Source organism: Silene latifolia, chromosome 11 (assembly GCF_048544455.1).
Source record: "Silene latifolia isolate original U9 population chromosome 11, ASM4854445v1, whole genome shotgun sequence".
Classification (NCBI taxonomy): domain Eukaryota; kingdom Viridiplantae; phylum Streptophyta; class Magnoliopsida; order Caryophyllales; family Caryophyllaceae; genus Silene; species Silene latifolia.
Window position 1 is genome coordinate 92,100,051 of NC_133536.1, and position 8,051 is coordinate 92,108,101.

The 8,051-nt window shown below is 40.9% G+C and overlaps 1 non-coding gene across 1 annotated transcript; it reads left to right on the forward strand.

The window, feature by feature from the left end:
- Window positions 1–1,266: 1,266 nt before the first annotated feature.
- On the forward strand, window positions 1,267–1,373 carry LOC141615514 (small nucleolar RNA R71). The gene has a single exon (XR_012529932.1). It is a non-coding gene; the product is annotated as a small nucleolar RNA R71 (small nucleolar RNA).
- Window positions 1,374–8,051: the final 6,678 nt, after the last annotated feature.

An 8,051-nucleotide genomic window follows, 5' to 3' on the forward strand; every position in this document is an offset into this window, starting at 1 on the left:
AGGTATAATTCTCTTAATCCCTTTTTAATTATTGTTAATTACTTTCATTTATTCATCATGTTTTACTTTGTTGGTATGATTGACAACCTTTCTAGCATGATCAACATGATAATGAGTGAGTAGTCACCTAGCTAGGGTTAATGGGTAATTAGGGGAAACCAACATGGGGAATGATTCATGCTTAAATTAATATGCTTTCATGGTTTATTTGCTTGCTTGTTTTGATCGCGACTCATGCACATGTTATGTTTGATGAAATGCGAGCCTACGAATCCTTGCATTTTTTACCCATCACCTATCTTTTCAATGAGACTTGTAAGACATAAACCAACCCGAGTCTCATTAGACCATGCATGTTGTTGAGTAGGGAATATTAAGTCGACTTGTAGGTGTTGTATAATCTAATCGATTCGGTTCCGGGACCCAAAATTTCCTAGGATTGTAAGATATAACCCAACTCAATCCATCACAACAATAACTTCTTGCTTATAATTTGAGAACATGTTTGTATGATCAATTCCCATGATTCCCCTATGACCCCATGACACCCTAGTGCTTTTTATCAATTGTTTACAACCCTTTTAATTCATCTTGCTTGTTTACTTTCATTGCTATTTAGTTTAGTGACCTTCTACATCAACCCAAATTGTGACACCCCTAAGACACCACTAGTTGCAATAGAAATCTCACCTCAATTCCCGTCCCTTGGGATCCGATCATTACTTGCCTCTTTACTAATTGTAGAGTTGTTTATGAAGCTATAAATTGTGTTTGATTGGACGTGTGACGACCAACTCTTGTCCACATCAGTTGGAATAAGGGGTACCACTCTTGTATGCTTGGAAAGCATTCACTTGTTCAATTGTTCCCCTACATTCACTTTGGTCATGTCCCAAAGTTCCACAATTCTCACATATCCCACTTGGGATTGATGAAGATGCCGTCATGGCATTAACATGATGCTTTGGTGATTTTGAGGCTTCTTCAAGTCTAGCTATAGCTTTTTGAAACTTCAAATTGATGGTATCAATGTGAGCACTAAGTTGAGCACCCAATTGAGTAACGGAGTCCACATCATGCCTTCCTCCTCTAGTTGCCTTGCGAGGTCTACTATATTGTGAGTTATGGACCGCCATTTCCTCAATTTTGTTCCAAGTTTGATTGTCATCAACTTAGGTGAACATTCCATTTGATCCCATGTTGAGAATGTTCCTTGAATCTTCATAAAGACCGTTCCAAAATTGTTGTACCAAGAACCACTCGCTAAGTCCATGGTAAGGACATGAGCGACAAATTCCTTTGAATCGCTCCCAAGCTTCATACAAAGATTCTTCATCCCTTTGCTTAAAACCCGTGATTTGAGCTCTTAGCATGTTAGTCTTTTCCGGTGGATAGAACTTTTTGTAGAAAGCTAAAGCCAATTTCTTCCAAGAATCAATTCCGAGAGTAGCCTTATCAAGGCTTTTCAACCATTGTTTCGCGGTGCCAATTAGAGAAAAAGGAAATAAGACCCATCGAATTTGGTCTTGAGTTACACCGGTTTGAGAAATCGCATCACAATAATCGCAAAAAGCCTCCAGATGAGAATGAGGGTCTTCACTGGGCATCCCCCCAAATTGGCTTCTTTCGACTAACTGGATAAATGCGGATTTGGCAATAAAATTTTCAGTTAGATGTTGTGGTGTGGAAGTACCATTGGGTAGGTTCTCCTCGGTGGGTACAGAATGTGATGAAAACTTAGGCATTGTGGGTTGATTTTGTGTTGGATTTTGTGGTGGGTTCTCCTCACCTTCTCTTGCAAAAGGGTTGATGAACTCAATAGTTGGTTGAATATCTACAACCTCACCAATACCTCTCAAAGTTCTCCTAGCAAGTATTCTATTGGTTGTCAAAGTTCTTTCAATTTCACGATCAAAGGGTAACAAGTCACCTTGTGACCTTCTAGACATGCAAAATATCAAACAACTCGAAAACAATTAGAACAAACCTTGAGGAGTTTTACTTCCCCAAGGCAAAGAAAGACACAACTAATAACAATATAAGAAAATCTAAATCAAGTTAACACCGTTCCCGGCAACGGCGCCATTTTTGGTCGTGTATACTAAATCTCTTCGGTAACTTGTCGTTAGGAGTACCTAGACCAAAACATAATTTATAGCTTCACAAACAACTCTACAATTAGTAAAGAGGCAAGTAAGGGTCGGATCCCAAGGGACGGGAATTGAGATGAGATTTCTATTGCAACTAGTGGTGTCTTAGGGGTGTCACAATTGGGGTTGATGTAGAAGGTCACTAAACTAAATAGCAATGAAAGTAAACAAGCAAGATGAATTAAAAGGGATGTAAAGAATTGATAAAAGGCACTAGGGTGTCATGGGGTCATAGGGGATTCATGGGAATTGATCATACAAACATGTTCTCAAATTATAAGCAAGCAATTATTGTTGTGATGGATTGAGTTGGTTTATATCTTACAATCCTAGGAAAGTTTGGGTCCCGGAGCCTAATCGATTAGATTGTACAACACCTACAAGTCGACTTAGTCTTCCCTACTCAACAACATGCATTGTCTAATGAGACTCGAGTTGGTTTATGTCTTACAAGTCTCATTGAAAAGATATGTGATAGGTAAAAAATGCAAGGATTCATAGGCTCGCATTTCATCAAACATAACATGTGCATGAGTTGAGATCATAACAACCAAGCAAATAAACCATGAAAGCATATTAATTTAAGCATGAATCATTCCCCATGTTGGTTTCCCCTAATTACCCATTAACCCTAGCTAAGGAACTACTCACTCATTATCATGTTGAACATGCTAGCAAGCTTGTCAATCATCCATTTGGGAAGCTTGATAAGTGTATATAAGGCCCTTGTAGAAAATTTTTCTTCTTGAGACTTTGCTCATTAGAATACCTCCAAAACACCGTAGGATGTGTCATTGTAGTATCCTTTGACCCATGGACTAAGGCCTAGTCAAGAGTACCTTGTGGTGTGATGACTCCTTGGCTACCGTTTATTCCAAGGTGACCCTTGAAACCATGCAACCATCTTCCACTTCTATCATATCTTTCACAGAAAAAGGGAATGGGCACAAAAATTCTCAATTTGAGTTCAAGCATCAAAATGATAATCAAGAAGTTTGCACAAATTGCATCAAAGAAAAGAGGGGTACAAAAATGAGAACTCCTATGCTTCAATAAAAGCACCCTCGTTACAAATTAGGGTGACTTTGAAAATGTTCAAAAAATGCAAAAATTGAAAATTTTCCAAGTATAAAAAATGCCAAACATCAAAGAAATGGCAAGAAAATGTTCTCAAATGTCAAATTCCACGATAATTTGGGGTGACAAAATCAAAATCAAACTCCCATTATGAAACTCAAAAGCATATTGTTCCCTTTATCCATTGATTCAACTTTTGTGCATGGTAGAGAGGGGACGACCCTTCTTCTTGTCTAGGTAAGAAGGGGAATTCCGCGATCCTACAGTGTTTTTAACACCATAGGGAGTCTACTCTTGACAAAAGCATTTAGCGATTGTAGACAAAGGTACCCTAGCTTGACACAACTTGGAGGTGATTTGTTGGTAACCTCCTAGGCTTAGTAACTCGAAGAAACCATATATATAATGGAGTGTGTACCCTTAGATTGCTTCCCTTTTAGATAATATCCGCCACTTAGATGAGGAAAGTGGCTATTCCTTTTTGTAGATGCTTCCATTACTTATTTTGTGTGCTTAATGATTGGATGTATCGCCATTTTGGCAAGCCCCACCTTGCCTTGCAATAAGGCATCTTGCCTCATAGATGTCTTGTTGTGAGTTGAAGGGGCGGAGTGAGACCCGCTAATTGTCTCACATCAGATATATTAGTAGGCTAGTTTAAATAAAGGTCATAGTTTTAGTCGCCTCTTTACTCGGGACGAGCAAAGGTTCAGTTTGGGGATGTTTGATCTGACTCATATTTGAGCACATTTAGTCCCCGAATTAACCTCGTTCCCATGCTTTCTAGAAACTATTAGGTTCATATCTTATCTTTAGTTCCATATTTTGCATATTCTTTGAGGTTTTGTGTCCTTGGTAGGATACGATTGCTAGCCTTGCATTTATGGAGCAAAATGGATCGCATCTAATGACCAAGCATCGAAGAGGAAACAATACTAAAGGCCGAAGCAAATAAATCAAGTGAATTGGGCAATGATGAAGATCTGCGTGTCCCTAAGATAGTCCCCACGGATTGTTAGGTAGTCAATAAGAAGAGAAAAACCCTGTCCCAAGATCCGGGCGTCCCGAGCTCAGGACGAGCGTCCCAGACCAGGATCCGGGTGTCCCGTGGCCCAGCTCGAGCGGATCCCCTTACAGTCCCGAGCATTCTCAAGGCCAGGACGCGCGTGTCCCTGAAGAGTTACGACTCAGGCTGCGCATGTCGCTCGGGATTTACAAATATTCAAGCTTCTCTTAGGTTCTTAATCGTCATTTAAGCCCTTAGTAAGCCTAATCCTTGTACTTAATTTTAGTATAAATACGCTATTGTACTACCTAGATTAGCATGAATCTTAGAATCAAGTACTAATCTCCTTCTAAATCTCTTAATTTAGTCTTAATTCAAGTTGTAATACACATTTTAATATTAATCACATCTTAATCTTTCCTTAATCTCTCAATTGTTCTTAGTTTTAGTTGGGTAATTAGAAGATTATTTAGGGTTTATTGGAGGATTGACAACTCTCCATCAATCATGAAGTTTCCTTCTATTATTCTTTGCTTTATTATTTGGATCATCTCAAGTTGGTATAATCCCTTTTTACCTTTGCTTAAATATTGTTATTTCCATAACTTATTCATCATGTTATGTTTGATGAAATGCTAGACTATGAAACCTTGCATTTTTTACCCATCTCCTATGTTTTCAATGAGGCTTGTAAGATATAAGCCAACTCAAGCCTTGTTAGACCATGCATAGAGTTGAATAGGAGTAGACTAAGTCGACTTGTAGGTGTTGTAAAGTCTTGATCAAGGCTCCGGGACCTAAATCTTCCTAGGAATTGTAAGACATACAGTAACTCGATTCCATCACAACAATAAGTTGCTTGCTTCTATTTGAGAACATGTTTGTATGGTCTATTTCCATGATTCCCTTATAAACCCATGACACCCTAGTGCCCCTAATCAATTGTTTACAAACCCCTTCAATTGCATTACATTGTTTTCATTAATTTACATTCATCTTGTTGCTTAGTTTAGACTACATCTCATCTCAACCCAAATTTGTGACACCTTAAGACATAACTACTTGCAATTAAAATATTGAATCGATACCCATCCCTTGGGACCCGACCTTTGCTTATCGCTCTACTAAGAGTAGTTCGTAAAGATATAAATATTGTTTTGGTTGATGCTTTAACAAGCAATAACGACTACACAGCACCTCCGAAACATTAACATCCAACCGGTTTGAGAAAATGTTGATAAGAGCCAACATATCCACACCATGGGGAGTAAGGAGACAATTGACTTGGCTCGTTGACAAGCCCTACATTTATCGAAACTTCTCTTTGTAACAAAACCGAGTCGGGCGAAGCACCGGAGTACAACCCGACCATCCACCAATGGCGCCCACTTCTTCTGCAAGAGGACAAATTTCATCCTTCGGGAATACGAAAACATGGTGTTTCGAATTCCAAAACCAGGAGCATGCTTCAAGGAAAGAGGATTGCACCTTGACTTGATGAAGCACCAACAATTGACCAACTCCCATTACAACAAGTTGATACTTCTCGGGAGGTGACAAATCCCGACACCAATATCGCAACCTATTTTCAAAAGCATCCATGAATTATTTTGTGGAAGAAGAAGAAAGGTTTTCGTAGAGATGTTTTTCGTGTTTCGGATGATGAAACAATGAAGCACAAACGTCCCTATTTATACAAAACAATCAGCACTTTTTTCCGAAAAAAGGGGAAGCTCCCTTCCATCACCCATGGCCTCGCGCCTCTTTGGGCTGGTCCTCAGAATCTGCACCTTCAATTGTCTCTATCAAGTTGTGTTTCTTCCTGACATCTAAATCTTCCCGCCATAGGGCTCGCGCCTCTTCGGGCCTATCTAGGAGTTTTTTGTGTTTTCTCACACTCACATTTCCTTGTTTTCGCGTTTTACGAAATCTGACACGGTTTCCATGGCGCAACTTTAAACATACGGGTGTTTATCTTCTTTTTTAGGGGGGAAGGGCTAATCGCCCCGATCCGCGACGGATCGTTTCCATGTAGGTCGAAAATTGGTCACGGAATTTTTTCGCTTTTTCGACAAAATTCGAAAATTGATAACACGACGTCAATTTTTTTCAAAAATTCAAGCTCTTTCAAATCCAAGTCTTGATCTCACAAAAATCAAATCAAATACACTCGCAAAAAAAAAATCTCTTTTGAAATACATCCATGACGGTTTGAATTTTAGTTCTTTTTGCGAGTTACAAATAAATTTTTAGCAAAGTTCGATGCAATTTAATTCAAACACAAATTAATTTCACATAATTTCAAAACAATTTCATTTGAAAAATCCAAATGTGACGACCTGTCTCGGAATTTTCAAAATTTAATTTTCAAATTTTAACTTCGAGTCATCGTGGTTATTTTTTGTTTTCATCAAATGCTTTTTCGTGTTTACGTTTATGCGTACGTGCTACCTGTTGCCTGTTTTCTACACTAACGATGCAGGGACAAATGCAAAGCAAAAGGGGAATCAGCAGCTGACCGTGCTTCTCCGAAACACAACACAAAAAAGCCAAACACAATAAACTACAAACAAAAAAGACATATATACAAACCGCCTCACGCAAAATGTAAATATGTACAAACAAAAGTCCAAGACACGGAAAAATAGCAACAACTACTCAACTCCTCCCGTTGGACCAGTATCGGTCTCACGAGGAGTCGCGGGCAAAGAAGACACAACCTCCTGCTCGGGCCCCCTCTAAGGAGAACTCTCCAACGTCTCATACTCCATCGTGACGCGAAGCTCCTCCACCGCAGCCAACTTAGCCCTAAGAGAGGCAATCTCCGCATCTCGGCTTCGCAACCCCTCCTCACGACGCCTCAGCTCCTAGTCCTACTGATGATCCCCAGCTCCTGTGCCTGGATCGTCGACCTCGCCGCGTCCAACTCAGCACGGACCCGAGCAAGCTCCGCCGGATCCACAGTACCCTGCAAAACACAATACAGGTCATTGAGATTTAAACGTGAAATGCGACACAAAAACACACGAAATAACCAACAAAAAGCACTTGTGCAAGCCGAGACTCCCTCGCAGCCAGGTCACTAGCAAGTGCCCTCCACCGGTTAGCCATCCGCCACAAAGCCTGATGACTAGCGGTCAACACCTACAACCAGAAAAGTCCTTCAATACAACAAATATGCAAGGCAAAACACAAACGAGGAGGAGTATTCAAATCAGAAACTCACCCTCAAAACGGTCAACCTCCACTCCATGCCAGCGTCGGTCACCTTAGCGGCCGCAGGCTCTAGTAGACACAACTGTAGCTCCTCACCACCCGGCCCTTGAAAGGTGGTATGTGTCGGGAAAACTGGGGGCTGGGTCATCATCAATGCGTCGACACCCTACAATATGGATCCGCATCGAAGGTAACTAACCCTTCTATCAAAAAGAGGCATTAAAAACAAAGAACGGAAGAAAACATACCTCAATCGGGTACCAGGCAAGCCTCGACAAGCGGAAGGTGTCGTAGTCGGCCTCTCGTAACAACAGCTCTTCACCTCCTCGGCCGTGAAGGTGGTCCTCAACCTCATCGGGTGTCGACTCCTGGAACAACACCTTAGGCGGATCGACTAGCACCACAAAGGTCTCACTGAAACAGTGACAAGCTAGACGCTTGCCCAGGTACTAAACCGGCTCGATCGCCGTCTCGAGGTAAAAACGCTGGAAACTGCAAGGTCGCAAACGCTCCCAGACAGCAGTCGGAACGCCTTTGTAGTGCTCCCAAGGCCACCCGACAAATTGCAATCAAGTCAAAGCTAATCAACTAACTGGGGGCTT